Genomic DNA, 17,256 nt, shown 5'->3' with positions numbered 1-17,256 from the left:
ATAAGTCTACCTATAGGCCCAGCACAGTCCAACAGAACTTCCTGTAATGATGGAGATGTTTTATGATTTGCACAGTCCAATATGGCAGGCTCTAGCCATATTGTGACTACTGAAATGTGCCTATGCAAAAAAGGAATTGTATTATTGACAGATAAGGAAAGGCAAACAAAGATTAAACATCTTGACTAAATTCACAGAATTAGAGGAGAGCAACATGTACGAACAGCAACATGGCTCATTTTCCCTCTTAAACAGGCACTGTCCATTGTCTTTTGCCTTTTGCATTTCTCTTGTGTGAGCCTATTTAGAAATTTTTAAAATATTTATAATAACATTGCACATATTTGGATTATAATTCTTGGTAAACTGGCAGCTCTCGATTTTGTTTGAAACATAGCTATTAACTCAGGAAATTCCTGAAGCCCAAGATATTCATCTACGACCTCTCAATGATTATGCTGTTACCGCCTCGAATGGGTCCTAATGGGTTGCCAAGAAGTCAGGAAATCCAGGTGGCAACAGAAATTCAAATGAGCTAAAATGTAGCTGAATCTTTTTTTTTTATCATGAAATTTCTGGCTTAAATTTTTGTAGACCCAAATGAAGTAGAGATTTTTACATGTTAATAATAATTAGGAAAACAACTGAGAATCAGACAACCAGTCAGGTTTAGGACCCATGCTGCATCAGCCAGAGAGCAGAGAAGCACAGGAAACATACCTGAAAGAGTCTGGAAGGCTGAAAGGACTGTACCCCTGTGTAGGTTGGGCAAAAACCAGCCAGGACTTACAGCCATTCAATTCTCAAGTTAACTGTCAGCAATTTGTGTAATGAAATCTCCCTTAGAAAATTTCCTCCTTTTATCGTCAGTGTCCTACTACGGAACAGTCTAACCCTGTTTTCCCACAGATCTGACTGTTGCTCTAAGTTCTGCATTTCAAGGAGAAAAAAACACCAGAGCATCTTCTTGGAGGCTCCCTGCTCTCAGCCTGTGCTGCTCTCACGTCCTTCCAGACAGCAAGAAGGGAGGCAGAGGGAACTAGACACGTGGCTAAACTCACAAAACCCACCCCAAGCATCCCCACCGAGTGAGAAGCTGAACTTCTCCCACCGAAGGTTGCACAGCTTCCCAGATCTGTGCTGCCAACAGCAGATGGCCCTCCTGCAGGGTGGTCCAAGCATCTTCCTCTGGAATCTGCGCATCCTACTCCTGACAGCAGTTTACAAAGAGACCCTCACAGGCACTGGGAGAAGGAAAGCAAACGCTGAAAACCCTGGCTCTGTTTGACAAACTGAGTCCAAACTAAGATTATAAATAAAAGGCCATGAGTGGCAGCAAAGTGCATTTAGGGACAAATTACCGTAAAGTTGGATGTGGAATTCGAGAGCACATCTGTAAGTTTCACCTCAGTCTTTGAAATTAAGAGTGCAGGAAGAAAAATGCTTTGGGGGTCATTTTTGACCCAGAGAAAGAAAAAGTTTGGGGAGAAATTGTGTCAGAGATTAATTAATCCAATAAAACTTTATCAATAATGATAGCTTTTTGCCAATAAACTTTAAAAAATTATATTAGGATGATAATATGTAGGTGGCTTTTTGGTCTGATTGTCATTATCAAAAATTAGGAAATAAAACCCATCCAGATACTGCAATCTTATATAGAGGTAATCCACATTTCGCGTGGTTCCCATATGCATGAATTTCAGTTACCACAGTTTAAATGACACCAGTTCCACGACAGGGTATAAACTGCAGTTACCAAAGATCAACTATAAGCAATTGTATAAAGTACAAATTTCGCTGCTGGCTCTTTGGTTCCCAAATCGCTACGTAAATAGCAGATGCAAATCATGATCAGTGACCAGATACCCTACTTCTTCCGTAGTTTATCAGCGATGGGTCTCTGCACAGCGGGATGTGCAGCCCGACGCATAGTGAAGGTGAGGTCAGCCACGTAAGCGAGGAATGTGGCTGTGACACAAAACAAGATGTCCCAAGAGAATAAATTAGTGGTTACCAGGGGAAAGGGGGTGGAGGGTGGGCACAAGGGGTGAAGGGGCATACTTACATGGTGTATGACAAACAATAATGTACAACTGAAATCTCACTATGTTATAAGCTATTATGACCACAATAAAAAAAAAAAAGAAGAAGAAGAAGATGTCCCAAAGGAAGTGATGTGGGCAAAAAAAAAAATGCGTTAGAGAACTCTGAGAGATACTCCTCATTAAACCACAAAGGATAAAATGTTGGGAGCTGATTCAAACTTAGAAAGGAGTACGACAATTCTCCAAGACACAAAAGACGCGAAGAAGGCAAGCACTTCACAAATTACTCTTGATGAGTTTTTTACAGAGAAGTAAAAGAGTTTAATTCTCAGTGTTTCTAACAGTTTAAATTACACGGTACTAAGTGTATATCAGTTATACTATTTTCTGCATTTCCCTATGCATTTATAACTGACAGAAAGAGCGCGTTTGAGGTTTTGAGAAAATTTTTTTAAGTTCACAGAAGAATAGGAGCTTTTTCCATTAATTATTAAGATCACTTTGCAAAGTGCCGGCTTGCCTCATGGTCCTGCGCCGCCCTCTCCTTCCTTTCCCCTAAAAGCCTCTTTCGAAGAGGAGGTATGTTTGCATTTGCTGAGAGTTAGGTGACTCGTTGGGCAATTTTTGCCTCCTTGGGTCCTAATGGGTGAGACTTTGTGTTGTATGAGCAAGGCTTGGGCTCCACACCCCAGGGCTGATGTAAGAATTTGCCCCCAGGACCACTTTCCTGTCCATTTTCGACTCATCACTCTCTGCTCACTGTTAGAGGTCCCCTATATTCTTACAAACCAGTGATGCCTGATAAAATACCTTCACTGTGATTAATGCAAGACTTAGTTGTAGGGTAGCAGGAAGGTGTTTCAAAGTTCGTAGTAACCCAGACTGCTGTGCGTGGAAGTCGTGGTTTCGTAATTCTTGCCTCTGGTCTTGCGATAATATCTCCCTTCATTGCTATATTCTAAGGAAGGATTGCAACAAATCTGGTTCCAGTGCTAATACCCTTTAAAAATTTTATTATCTATGACAGTTTCAAAATTCTGCCTTGAAGAAGTTGAGATTTGTTTTCTAAATTCTTCAGGCATGCATGCTCAATTTCTACCGTGAATATCCATATGATGACTGACAGCCTAAGAAGAATGTAGCCTGGACAGTCTAAGTCCCAACCTCTGTATTTTTCAGATGAATGTATACTGCTTGGTATTTTACTCTTCAAAGATTAGCCCTTGATTACCTAAATCTACTTTCTGAGCCCTAGTCATTAATAAGGTTGTAAGAATTTAAAAACACAAACATCCTCTCTCCCTCTATTTCTTATCTTATCCTTCATTCATTCATGCCCTGCTGTAATTCATGCACTGCTTACAAATCAGCCTCCCCAACTCAAGCTCTTTGCATCATCTTGGTTTCCTAAACCCTAGCGAAAATTATGCAGTGAAGAAATACTTTATTAACTGAACTTGTGCCTCACCTTAGATCCTATTCTGATCATTCTTAATAACTAATTCTGATTCCTAGTTGATCACCATCACTTGGTATATTAGCTATCGATTGCTGGGTAACAAATCCTCTAAAATTTAACAGCTTGGAGAAGCAATAAACATTTACTTTTTCACCCAGTCTCTGCTAGTAGGAAATTTGGGGATAGCCAGTTGGGTGGCTAGGGATCTCATAGGAGGCTGGTGTCAGGATATCAGCCGGGGCTGCTGTCATCTGAAGACTTGATTGGGTTGAGGATCTGCTTCCAAGTTGGCTCACTCACATGGTTGGCAAGTCAGAGCTGAGTGCTGCAGGAAAGCTCAGTTTCTCGGCAGATGGTCCTCTCTGTAGGACTGCTTGAGTGTCCTCACGACATGGCAGCTGGTGTCCCTAAATTCAGCGACCCAAGAGAGAGCAAGATGGAAGACTCAGTGTCTTCTATGACCTACCTCAAAAGTCACATGCTGTCGTTTCCACGTATCACAGGTCCTCTTTATTCAACGTGGGAGGAAATTACGCAAGAGGATGAACACTTCGTGATGGAGATCGTTGGAGGTCTTCCTGTAGGCTGACCACTGTGCCTGACAAATATTTGTCCTTTGAAAGGGGTATAAAGCCAAAGATCCCCAAAGACTGAAGCATAATGGTTGGTAACTATTCCATCATGCAGAGAAAAAACAGAAAGTAAACTTTTACATTTCCTCTGCAGAAGAAGATGATTTTGCATTTTTGCAAGAAATCTCATAGCTTCGGGGTTTATCACCTTACATCTTTTTTGAGATTCCAAAAATGAAATTACATTTCATAACTAAAGAGTGAGAAGCAGCAGAGTGAATAGAAACAATGGGGTTGTAGCAGAAAGTTGCTATTCAAAGGTTTCTAGGTATTCATCTTGGGAGTCTTTTGGTTTAGTTATTTTCCACAGAATAATAACCTCCATTCAATGAACAATTTTCTTGCCCTTCTACTTCTGACAGTAACTGTCATCATAGAATAGTGGTAGACTACATTTTGTTTTGCTTTGCCTTCTGGAATGCTTGATATGATGGCACCCACAGAGTTTCTGGAATTTCCTTACAATCTTCTAAGGAGGTAGAAAGCCATAAAGTCTAATTATAAAACAATGTTAGCCTTGTAACTGCTAGGCTTAGCAAGCCAGAAATCTGGCAAAGTTCAACAAAGCAGTAGTTTAAAAATATTTGTCTAAGACTTTGTTTAGCTGCCAAACCATTGAAGAACCGGTGGATTTTTTCACAAGGTGCATCAACATCACCAAGCAATCTTCTCCACGCCCTCTCCTCTCCCTGAATGATGAAATTCAAGACATTGGTGAGAGACTCTACCACCAGAATGTCCCAGACATTTTCCTAGACTTCCAGCAGATAGCAAGAAAGCTGTGATCCTGCCCTCCCAGCTAGCAGATCTCTGTTCAGTGTGGGAAACCTCTTAGGCCTCGTGGTGGTTTTCATATCTGCTCCCCTTTGTCAGCTAGCAATAAGGTGTAAAATCCAGTGATGCAGGAATTCAACTAGGAGGCCTCTTCCTTACTCCACCCCTTCTTCCTCCCCTCACCCCTTCTTTCCTTGGAACAGCACGCCTGGGGAGGGCAAGTGCTGGCTCTAGGAATGTTTCTCCTTTCAAATCTTATATGTTCGGAGTCTCATTCTGTCTAAATCCCCAAATCCCCAAATCCACTCAACATTTCAACATTTCAGATTTTCGACCCTTCATCCTGCTGGTGCTGCAGCTGTGCGATACAATAGCAACCGAAAGCGAATCTCAGCCCCCGGTAATTTACACAGAAGAGGCGTGTCCGGGACTCCACCACAGCCTGGAGAGCTGGGAACAACTGTCCTGGTGCCAGAGAATGACAGCCTTCCAAGGAAAGGAGAGTAGGAGTGGCAGAAACAATGGCTTTTTCAAATGGGCTCTCTGAGCTTACACACATTCTAGGGACTTCTTCTCCTGAGGAAGAAAAAAGTAGTCCTACTCCATCCAAACTCCAGACTTGCTCAATTTGTTATCTTACTCATATGCATCAATTTCTCTCCTCCTCTTATCTATCCCTCAAATCACTCTGAATTCTTTGAAAAGAACAAGGCACAATGCAAAAGCAGCTAGGGTTATGAAGTGGAGCAGTTAGTCTATTTCATCTTAAAATAAATAAATTTCCTAAAGAAATCTTTTTTTAATTGAGATATACTTGACATAGAACATTATGTTAGTTTCAGGTATACAACCTAATGATTTGATATTTGTATATATTGTGACATCGTCACCACAATAAGTCTAGTTAACATCCATCACCATACATAGTTAGAAAATTTTTTTTCATGTGATGACAAATTTTAGGATCTACTCTCTCAGTAACTTTCAAATATGCAATACAGTATTATTAACTATAGTTACCATGCTGTACATTACATCCCCAGGACTTAATTATTTTGTAACTGAAAGTTTATACTTTTTAAGATTTTATTTTTCCTTTTTCCTCCCCAAAGCCCCCCGGTACATAGTTGTATATTTTTAGTTGTGGGTCCTTCTAGTTGTGGCATGTGGGATGCCGCCTCAGCATGGCCTGATGAGCAGGGCCATGTCCGCACCCAGGATCCAAACCAGCAAAACCCTGGGCCGCCGATGCAGAGCATGCAAACTCAACCACTCAGCCACGGGGCCGGCCCCAGAAGTTTATACTTTTTGTCCTGCTTCACCCATTTCACTCACTCCACATTCCCCACCTGTGGCAGCCACCAATCTGCTCTCTGTATCTATGAGGTCTTTTTTTTTTAAGGTTCCTCATGTTAAGTGAGATCATATGGTGTTTGCTAAAGATATCTTTCTACATCACAAATTAACAATCCTAAAACCTTCCATGTAAAAGCAATGTTAAAGCACTTATGGGTTACATAAATACAAAGATTCACACAAAATTATTAGCATTTTGCACTCCTTTGTCCTTCTTCCCTAACAAGGAGCACGCGTTTCCTACTGCATCCTTCCACCTGTCAGTACCTAGGATCAAAAAGGACAACAGACATTCCTCAAAGTCCAAAGGCAAGTTTCCCTTTCCCCTTCAGAGCTCTTCACTTTTGAAATGGGACTCAGTTAGCAAAACCTAAATTTTTTTTTTTTGAGGAAGATTAGCCCTGAGCTAACATCTGCTGCCAATCCTCTTCTTTTTTGCTGAGGAAGACTGGCCCTGAGCTAATGTCTGTGCCCATCTTCCTCTACTTTATATATGGGACGCCTGTCACAGCATGGCTTGACAAGCAGTGTGAGGTCCCCACCTGGGATCCGAACCGGCAAACCCCAGGCTGCCAAAGCGGAATGTGCGAACTTAATCACCGCACCACTGGGCCAGTCCATCAAAACTTAAAATTTTAAAGGAAAAAAGAAAAAGTCTCTGAACAAATATGGCAATTATCAGAACATGGGGGGTCAGGTAGTTTTTTCTATTTGAATAAGAATTATTAAAAACCTGTTTACCACTCTAGCAACTGCCCTGTGCGTGTGACAGATTGTCTTCTGTTTGTTCCTTCAAATACACTCTTCTTGAACCGCCTGAACCTCCCCTCTACCCAGACCCCTGCCTTGGGCCAGGAAGCTGCCCTCCATGGACCACTCCATCAATGGGGCTCTCCTACCCTCTGGCTTCTGGCTGTGCCCTGCCAATGGGGGGCTACTGACCCAAGGAGAGAAAGATGAGGACACATATGACCCTCTCTGTCTCTCTCTACCTCTCTTCCTCCTCTGAACTGTCAGTGATCTTCCACCAAAGATCATGGTTCCTAATGGGCATCCTTCCCTCTCCTACTGCCACCTTCTCTCTGGGTTCCAGGGACCTCTCCCTCTCCTAATCTTTAGTCTTTCTTGCTGGTCCTGAAATGCTTCACGGTCCTTGTGGTATCTCTGCATCTGCCAACACTTTTGTAAATAACCCATTCATGAGACTCTCATCAATGACCCCTTTTGAGAGCGTCATCTGTTTCCTGCAGTGACCATGACCAGTACTGTGCATGATTGGCTTTTTTAGCTTTCATATCAATGCATCAAGCATATCATTCTTTTCCAAATGAAAAATAAATTACAAAGGAAAAGAATAAGCCAAACATAGGGTGCACAACTCTTCATAACTAATAAAATAATTTAGGCATTACCTCAAAGAAAATTAAAGAAAGATGTTTTCTTGTGTACATTATTTCATTGAGGCAATAGGAAAGGAATGTTAAGAAAAGCAAGAATGTTTGTCAAGTTCAGGGTATATGATAAACAGATTGCTGAATGTTGAAGTCACGTGAGTAATTCACAATGGATATGAACATGCATTTATAACAATTCTACTTTTAATGAAACACAAGAAACTGACAAGCTATGGAAATTAAAAACATACGTGTTCAATTATTTTATTCAGCCTTATTTAAAGAGAAAGGTTTCCTATAATCAAATGTATTGTACATTATTTTTTTAACATCTAAAATAATGTCTTCTGAATAAAAGTGGCCAGAGACATAATGGCTGAATTTTTAAGGGATTGGACTCTTTCTCTCTCCCAAATACGTTTAATTAGCTTTTCAAAATAAGCAGCTAATTGCCTGGATGTATGAAAGAGTAAGGGGTTCTCTGAATTAAAAAGCAACTGCTATTCTCTGGTGTACAGAAAAATAAACAGAACACAGGATCGAAGGACTCATAATTTAATCTTTGATTCTTTATATATCATCATCAACATCGGTCCATGTGTGTCCCTTTTTTTACTTTTTAAATTTCATTTTAAAAATAATAAAATGAATACCTATGTGTCCACTTTCCTAACCAAGAACAAGAATTTTACTGACCCGTCATGAATCATGCACACCTCCTCAACACGCCCCAGGTCTCAGGCCCTCTTCACCTGCTCTGCCTCAGTTTCTGCCCATGCCTGACCAAGTTACCCAGGCTACTCGGGTTCCCCTGTCTAGGGCTGATGAGCTCAGGATGTCCCCTTGACGGTCAACCATGCAGCCAGGCCGTCCACCTGCGCATCCAGGTTCCTAGCTCCTCCTGCCCTTTTTGGACTCAGACGGAAGGCCACACTGCATGGCATGGGCTCTGGCATCTCAAGCAGCCACCAAAGAGGCTAGGTGACACAATGTGAAAGTACAGGGACCTTAACTTCCCATGGGCAAACCTTGACCAATGGGAGACAGGAGATGGGAAGCACCCGGAAGATAATTTCCCCTTTCATCCTCTCTCTTTAATGCTTTCCAGAAAAGCCCCACTGAGTGGGACACAGTTGCCTAGAGACCCCTCGTGTCTCCTCATGGCTCATCTTGAAGTGGTGGACAATAAGGCTGGTCATCACTTTGTGTATTAGTTTGCTCAGGCTTCCCTAACAAAGTACCACAGATGAGGTGACTTACACAGCAGAAATTTATTTTCTCAAAGTTCTGGAGACCAAAAGTCTGAGCTCAAGGTATCAGCAGGGTTGGTTTTACTGAGATCTCTCTCCTGGGCTTGTAGATGGGCCATCTTCTCCCCACGCCTTCACACGGTCCTCCCTTGGTACACACACACACACACCTATGTCCAAATTTCCTCTTATAAGGGCACCAGTCATATTGAATTAGGGCCCATCCTAAAGTCCTCATTACTTCTTTAAGGATCCTATCTCCAAATATGGTTACATTCTGAGGTACTGGGGGTTAGGACTTCAATACACGAATTTGGGGGGGACATAATTCAGCCCATAACACTTTCTAGTGTCTCACAGCTTCTTTTGCCTCACTTCCCTTTTTTCTCACTCTAGTTGGGCTGGGTTTTTACCTTCCAAATAAAGCAGCAATAAATTTAACCTTGACTCCGGCAGGAATTAGGCTAACACAACAATCCATTCCGTACACCCTCCTGTGGGTATGCTCTCCCAGCCCCACCAGAGGTAGCCAACATCCTAAACTCAGGGTTTATCATTCCCTTTCTTTGCACTTTTCACTTATATGCTGTGTTTGAATAATATTTTCTCCAGTTTTACCCGTGTTAGAGTGTTATAGGGTGTTAACTAAATGTTGAAGTCTGGCACTTACTTTTTCCACTCAACATTACATTAAGAAAATTCATCTCTCTGATGTGAACAACTGTAATTCATTCATTTCCACTTGCTGCAGATTATTCCATTGTAAGAATAAACCACCATGTAAACATTGTTTTGTTGATGGACACTAGGTTGTGTTGTGCAAACAAAGGCAGATGGCCTAGCAGCACATATAACAGGCCTGCTGGGGACACTCAGAAAAAGCAGCAGCTGAACATTCAATGTTGTAGATTTCATGGAGGGCACTGGACAGAAATCTAACAAAGCCCAACCCCAGACTCCAGGAGAAGGTACCTAACCCTAGTGAGGCTTTTAAGCTCCATGTTTAAGGAAACACCAGACCCTCTGCTGGTGTCATCAGAAGTTGTGTTTGCGGCTGAGTGACACTACCAGCTAGCAACAGGACTTGCTTTGTTAGCATCCATGGCGGGGGGACAACTAGCTCTGCCCCCGCTGGTTGCAGTGGAAAATGGGATTCGATCAGACTTTATTGACCTAAATAATAGATCATTGCCAATTTCCATGCAGCCCTGCAGGAGCCCAATTCCTTTTCTGGGATTCCAGCTTGTAGATCAGTCTTTGACACATTAGCATTTACCTCTCAGGTGGTTATCATTTTATTCTCTAGAATATATACCCAGGAGTGAAATTGCTGGGTCATCTGGAATACGAGTATTCAATGCTAATTTAACCTCACAACAGCAATGCATGAGGTCTCACCTATCCTCCTATCACATCCCCCTAGTATTTTCTAGTTACTTCATTTTGGCCAATCAATTAGGTATAGAAGAATATCTCCCTGTGGTTTTGATTTGGATTTCCCTGATGACTAATGAGTATCCTTCCATATGCATATCGACCATTTGCATTTCCTTTTGTGAAATGCCTTTTGCCCATTTTTGCACTGGTTTGTCTTTCTCTAATCAATTTGTAAGAATTATTTATATATTCTTGATGCTAACCCTTAGGATTTGTTATCTTGTCTCAATTTGTAGCCTGTTTAATATTTTCTTTACCGTGTCTTTTGATGAACAGAAGTTCTTAAGTTTAATGTAGTTGAATTTATCAATTTTTTCTTTCATAGTTGGCCTTTTTATTGTCTTGTGTAAGAAATCCTTCCTAATTCCAATGTCACAAAAATACATAAACTTCAAAATGATGCATGGACCAAAGAATAAATCATAATGGAAATTAAAAATTAGTTGGAACTGAATGAGAATGAAAATTCTACATTCCAAATCTTGTGAAATATAGCAAAAGTAATGTTTTGAGAGAAATTTATACTTTTAAGTGTTGATATTAGAAAAGAAAAGTTGTATGCTGATGAGCTAAGTATCCAACTTAAGAAACATGGCAGAGCCCATTAGTCCTCACCAATAACCCTTTCCCAATCTCCCTGGCAGTTAAAGTGGCCATGATTGTCATTTCTAGGCCAAGTTGTTCAACTATGAAGATTTACTTCCCCATGTCCCACACCCCAACCTACCCCATGAATAATGCAGAGTAAGCTTGAAACCCCAGGTTGGAGAAACTACAAGATGGTCTGAGTCCCTGAGTCACCAGTTGGAGGAGGGCCATCAACGAGTGTTGCCCAACCTGGAACATCCACAGTAGACTTTGCATGAGGAAAATGTACGCTCGTAGTGTGTTAAGTCACTGCGATATTGGGAGTGTTACGTCATAAGCCTAAAACAAGAAGTGAAACAAACAGAATAAATCCAAAGGAAATAGAAGCAAGGAGAAAATAACAGAGCAAAAATTAATGAAATGGAAAACAAAGCAGCAGCAGAAAGTCTCCACAAAGGGACAGCTAGCTGTTCTTTCCCGAACCTTAGAAAAGCCATCTGCTAACTGCCCAACTCTGTTCATAGTCTCCTCACCAAATGTATTTCCACCAGCACATGCTGCTCAAAAGAAGAACACACTGAAAGCCTATGTATATGAAGCTGCATGGGCTGGATTATTTGTTGCTTATTCCTCCAACTGCCAAATAAATGTACTGGATTTTCTCCCACTGCAGGAACCAAAGGGTGGGAAATGCACAGAGCATAGACAGCAAATCAGTAACTGTGGTTTGAAGGGCATCAAGAAAACACAAATGCAAAAGAGCAGAGCAAGAGGTCAAAAGTCAGAGAGCAAAGGTGAAAAAGGGCAAGAGGAAGAAGGCAGGCGGGGCAGGGGAGCAGGGTTTCCTATGGTGCTGAGGATGAGTGCTCCTCACGCAAGGAGAAAAGACAAAAGCAGAGTATGGTCATTTGGGTGCACCAACTGTTTTCCACTGCCAGGAACAGAATTCAATCCCATCTTTCATGTAATAAGGGTGGCCCACATTTTCAGTTAATTCTACAAGAGTGCTTTTGATAAAAGCACCCAGATGTATTCGGGGAAAGCAGCTATAAGAAGGTCCAGTCATCATTAATGCAATTTGCAAAGGAGTTTCTTTATTTAATTATTTGATATTTCTTCCTTTTAATCTGTTTTTCTTTATTGAAGTGCATCATAGTTGAACATCTCCTGCTACTTGTCATCCTTTTGGAGTGCAGGGTTCCTAGGGGAGCAGAATGTCTGCTGGTTTTCGTACATCAACAAAATAGCCTCCCACAGACTCGAGTGAGCCCAATGTAGCAAGGAGCAAAGGACAACATTATTTTAGAACTAGACTTTCATGTCTCAGATGGCATCAGCAGCGCAGCCCGTTGTCTCTAAAACACAGCAACAATATTCTCAGTAGTTCCATCACCCGACCCCCTGGGATGAAGGTTCTTAGCAATATTTCATGGTCTAGTCAACAGCCTTAGTATTTATACACTTGGTTTTCTCAGGTCCAAATCTCCTTCAACCAAACGTCATACAACTGGAATGGTTTTCCCTCTCGCCTAAATTTATAGGAACATTCTTTTGCCCCTATTCCCTACTACTAATTTTTCTATGCCTCATTTGAAACTGCCTGCATGAGTCTTAAATGAGTCCTCTGTAGACTTCTAAAGGGCTTACATTCCCAGCAGTCACTGTAATCCTGGAACCAAAGCAGCTGTTGTCGATGGCCAAAGTTTATTCTTCCTATAAATATGATTGAGTTCTGACACCTGGTATAATGTTTTCTTTAGAATGAGAGCCAATGTAATGAAATTCTATACATAGTAGTCTGCAAAAAAACCCTTAATATAAAATCTTTTTTTCACACAAAACTTTAATAATTTTTTCTAATTGTTTTCTGACTACACAGTCATTAATTTTACCATCCAGTTAGTTCAATAATATTTTCTCTACCTACCATGTGAGTTATATATTCCCTGCTTTAGAAAGGCTCATATTCTAAGCTACAGAGCCAAACATCTAACTAACAGGATGAGTCAAGACCATAGAAAAACAGGAGAGACCAATTAATTCTGTCCAGAAGAGGGTCAAGGAGAGCCTGGATGACCTTGGGACTCACTTCGGTGACCAGACCTGGAAGGATGGGTCCATCCTCAGGATTTAAGAATCCAGAACTAAGAGCTAAGTCAGGATTTAAGGAAGAGCGTGAGCTAAAATTAACTAGGTGCTAATTAAAACTAATACACAAACCAAATCTTACACCCTCACATTTGTATTTTATGTTGTCTATAGAGTATAATTCAATTAATATCACTGAATATCCTCTCTGGGGGCCTTGGTAGCATTCCTTCATTGAGAGAAATCTGAAAAAAATCAGCACTTCCAAGTAAAATACAAACAAGATTAGCTTAAACGTTCCTCCATTTATTTAAATGCCCTAAGAGCAAAAGGAGAAGCAAACCTTGAAAGGTTTGGTTTAATTCTTTTCTTCTCCAAAAATCAGGTTCTAGGTTTTTTTGTTTGCTTTGGTTTTTGTAATTGCTCATCTGGTCTCAATGCCCATGGTCTACCCTTGGCATTGCCACAAGCACAAACAGGACAAAATGCCAAGTTAGTCAATCCACTGTGACGGTCTTCCCTTTTTCCTAGGAATTGAACAAATTATTTCCTAGGAAATGAACAGATGAGTAGACCAAATTTGAGGGTCATCATTACATGTTCAGCGTAGTCAGGGGTGAGAGATCCAGGGAGGCAGACAATTAGTACAAAATGCAACCATGACACAGGGCACAGAACAGAACTGAGTTTTGCCAGAAGGAGAAATGAAGGAAAAAATATGACTCTGTCCTTGGGGCATCTGCAATGTACTACGCTGAATTTTATGGACTGCTGATGATGTAGGTTTTTATTTTAATATGGCCGACTAACCACACATTCATATAGTTCTGCCTATAGAGGAAGAAGGTAAACACAGGAGCTCAAGCAGTGATGGGTCCAGGAAGTTCACTGTAAAAAGTGTAGCCACAGTCCCACCACCATCGGACGGCACAGATAAATAAATCTCAACTCACGGGCAATCAGAAACGGACTCTATTCACCAAAGTCTTTCCAGAAACAACATTCATGACTACTGTGTCTGTATTAGCCAAGCATCTGTTGGTCTGTGCTCAGGCTGGCTGATATGCTGCACGTGCGCAGATGGTTGGAAGTCACGCACAACGCAATAAACCAAGTGAAAGCCAAGACTAACAATCATTTTCCAGTTCCCTTTGTCCCTCTCGTAGTTTCTCTTTCCCAATTTCTCCCTGGACCTAGCAAAGCATTAGTTAGGGGAAGCATCTGAGGACAACCTTCTTCAGCTTCCGCAAAGGCAACACAATCTATTAGTTTTACAATTATGGAAGAGTTCCTTTTCATGAGAATTTTCAAAATAGGTACCACTCTCCATGTTTCCTTTTTTCCTAACTATATGACACACAGAAATAAGTTCGGGGGTACCACTTCAAGCCGGGGACAGGAGGCAGAAGTCACTCAGCCAAATAGGAGATGGGGAAGATGCTCAGATTTCCTTTGTCTTCATACATCATTTTGTTGAAGAAAGTTGAGGGGATTAAAGAGAGAAGACATGCTGATGACAAATCAAGCCAATGTTAAAATAATGCTCTATTATTCTGAGTGTGTCCAATCATAGACAGACTTTTATCATTTCTTGAGTTCTGACTCAGCCAGAACTTCTGAGTAATGGAGATGTGTGCCAGTAAAAACCACATTTTCAGGCCACAGACTACACAGCAGTCTTCTGACAGTGTGACAATGGTATTATTTTGCTGGTTATGGACAAAAGAATGAGCAATTCTCTGCTGACTGGCTCCGAAGGTCTTATTTACTAGAGGTTAAGATGGTGTAAACACTACTAGAGTATTTCAACGAGAGTCAACATCTATGAAGTGCTGTGTGCTAGACCATACTAAGGGCCTTACAAACATTATCACCTTTAATCCCCATAAGCCTAGGAAGTAGCTTCTATTATTATCCTCATTTCATAGATAACTGGGAAAGAGTGAGATAAGTAACTTGCTTCAAGTCACAGAGCTTAGAAGCAGTAAAGAGGGACAGCTGGATTATGACTTCAAAAGCTGAGCCCCCAACTGGTTCTGAATACTCGATATCAATTTCCAGAAGTCAAAGACTTCTAAATTAGTACTAATTCCTGAAATCTCTCCACTCTTATCTTGGCACAGCCTCAGTTGGAATGACAGACAAGTATCTATGAGAAAGAAAACGACGCAACACCACAACATTAAAAGGACAATTTCTTACTTCAGAGACAATATTCCTTTCTGTTAAATTTCATCTTTAAAGCTCTTTCATATTTCTTTAAAATAATCAAAATGTTCAGACCAAGATATGTCCGAATGGTGAAGGAATAGCTCAAAATGCCGTCTCATCACCCTAACAATAAAGTGAAATGGTAAATCTCTTTTAATGGGTCTAGTCAGTGGAAGAACAAAGAAAATGGAGTTTTTTCCTGATGTGTTTCTCTCTTTTTAGTCATTCCTTCACAAGCATTTGAGCACTTACAATACGCCGAGCAAGGGCAAAGAAAACGATGAGAACATCCCTATCTCCGGATCCCTGGATTCCAGAAGCAATGTACCCCTTCTTTTTTAAAAAAATACCTTTGAGGTTTATCTCTTAATTTTCTCCTACAACTTCAGTTTCCAAACTTTTCGAAGAAACAAGAAGCTCGGTAAAGGAGAAGGAATGTAATATTTGGCTGCAAGCGTGACATGCCTGCTCAGACTGTGAACTGTCTTTCTCAGAGCTGTGACTCCAGCATGGTTGGTGGGATCCAGAGAGAAAGTAGGATTAAACCCCACCTCCTTCAGTTGGAGCTCATGTTTTAAATCTGAGGTCCATTGTAAATTGACAGCACATGAACAGCTGATCAACTCAGAAGATAAGCTTCATAAATGTTGCCACAGAATTACAGAATATGCTTAGGGATGATCAGGTTACAACCAGAATCTTGTCCTTAATAACCCACCATCATGCGCATTTCCACGTAAGCAGAGAGGAGTAAGTGCCCCAGAGGTTCTGAAAGGCTGTGTGTGCCAGCCTCTTGGCTGAGTGACATTATTCTGTTGATTATGGACAAAATCTCTCTCCTCTTTCCAAATCAGTAAGCCATAGGCCATTATCCTAGAAAGATTTTTGTAGTAGGAAAAAATTATCTTCTATAAACACACACACACAAACTGGGTTTGGGATAGACCTCACATCCCTAAAACCAGAGAAAAACATGGTCTTCTAGCAAATCTGAATTTGACGTAATCTTTTTTTTTTTAACTTTTGTCAAACCAGCATACTTCTAGCAATAATTCTGGCCCCAAATAAAACCCCTAAGGCAAAACTTAGCAGTTGAGACATTTCCAGAAAATAAGGTAAATTTTACAAGAAGATTCATATTTTTTCTAATCCCATACCCTACAGGTCATAAAATCTACTTTTTAATCCCTTTGGGTATCACCAAACATGTACTATGGTCCTGCTAGGCTTGCTCCATCATGCAAGGCCTTCCACATATTTGAAGAAACATGAGACAGGTCAACTTTTGTGTACTCTTTAAGCTGGTTTTTAATCAACAGACTTTTAAATGCTCACCTTCCAGGAGATTAGCATGAATGTATTAAAAAAACACAAAAGCAGAGTAACTCCAAAAATGAGTAAAATCAAATGTCATTGGCCAAGCCAAAAAGCGGCCATACCAAAAGTAGTTTATTCTTTTTCAAGATGTCCACCTTCCAGATAATCTCCAAGGAAGTAGCTTGCCGTGGTCTCATCCCAAAGGAAAGGATGCTGTGATTGCATTCACAAGCTTGGGAGCAAACTGTGAACCACTTGTCTGTAACGACCAATCACAGATACACGGAAACATCCAAATTAGGCCGACATGGCCATCCTATTGATGCCCTTGGTGGCCAAAAAAAAGCAACAGGATGTTTATCCTTTGCTGGTAATATTCAAGTGTCAAACAGAGAGATTTACTTACTCAAACTCTATAGGGGATGAAAAGTGATGTGTAAATAAATACCTCTTAGGGTTTTCTGAGGGTCAACAAACTGAAACTTGAGGATATTCATGGTCTTTGGGCCAGATGGCAACACCGGCTTGGCTCTTAGGGGGAAAAAACAAAAACAAACCCCACAAAACAAATATTAAAACTTCAGGTTTGGGGAGGAGAGAACTAAGGAGAGAGAAGCAGAGACAGAAAATGGACGGATACACAACATGAAGACTGAAACACCACTCAGGGATGCAACAGGTTTCTTTTAAATCACTTGTTCT

Source organism: Equus quagga, chromosome 8 (assembly GCF_021613505.1).
Source record: "Equus quagga isolate Etosha38 chromosome 8, UCLA_HA_Equagga_1.0, whole genome shotgun sequence".
In the NCBI taxonomy this organism is placed as follows: domain Eukaryota; kingdom Metazoa; phylum Chordata; class Mammalia; order Perissodactyla; family Equidae; genus Equus; species Equus quagga.
This window is presented reverse-complemented; position numbering follows the sequence as displayed.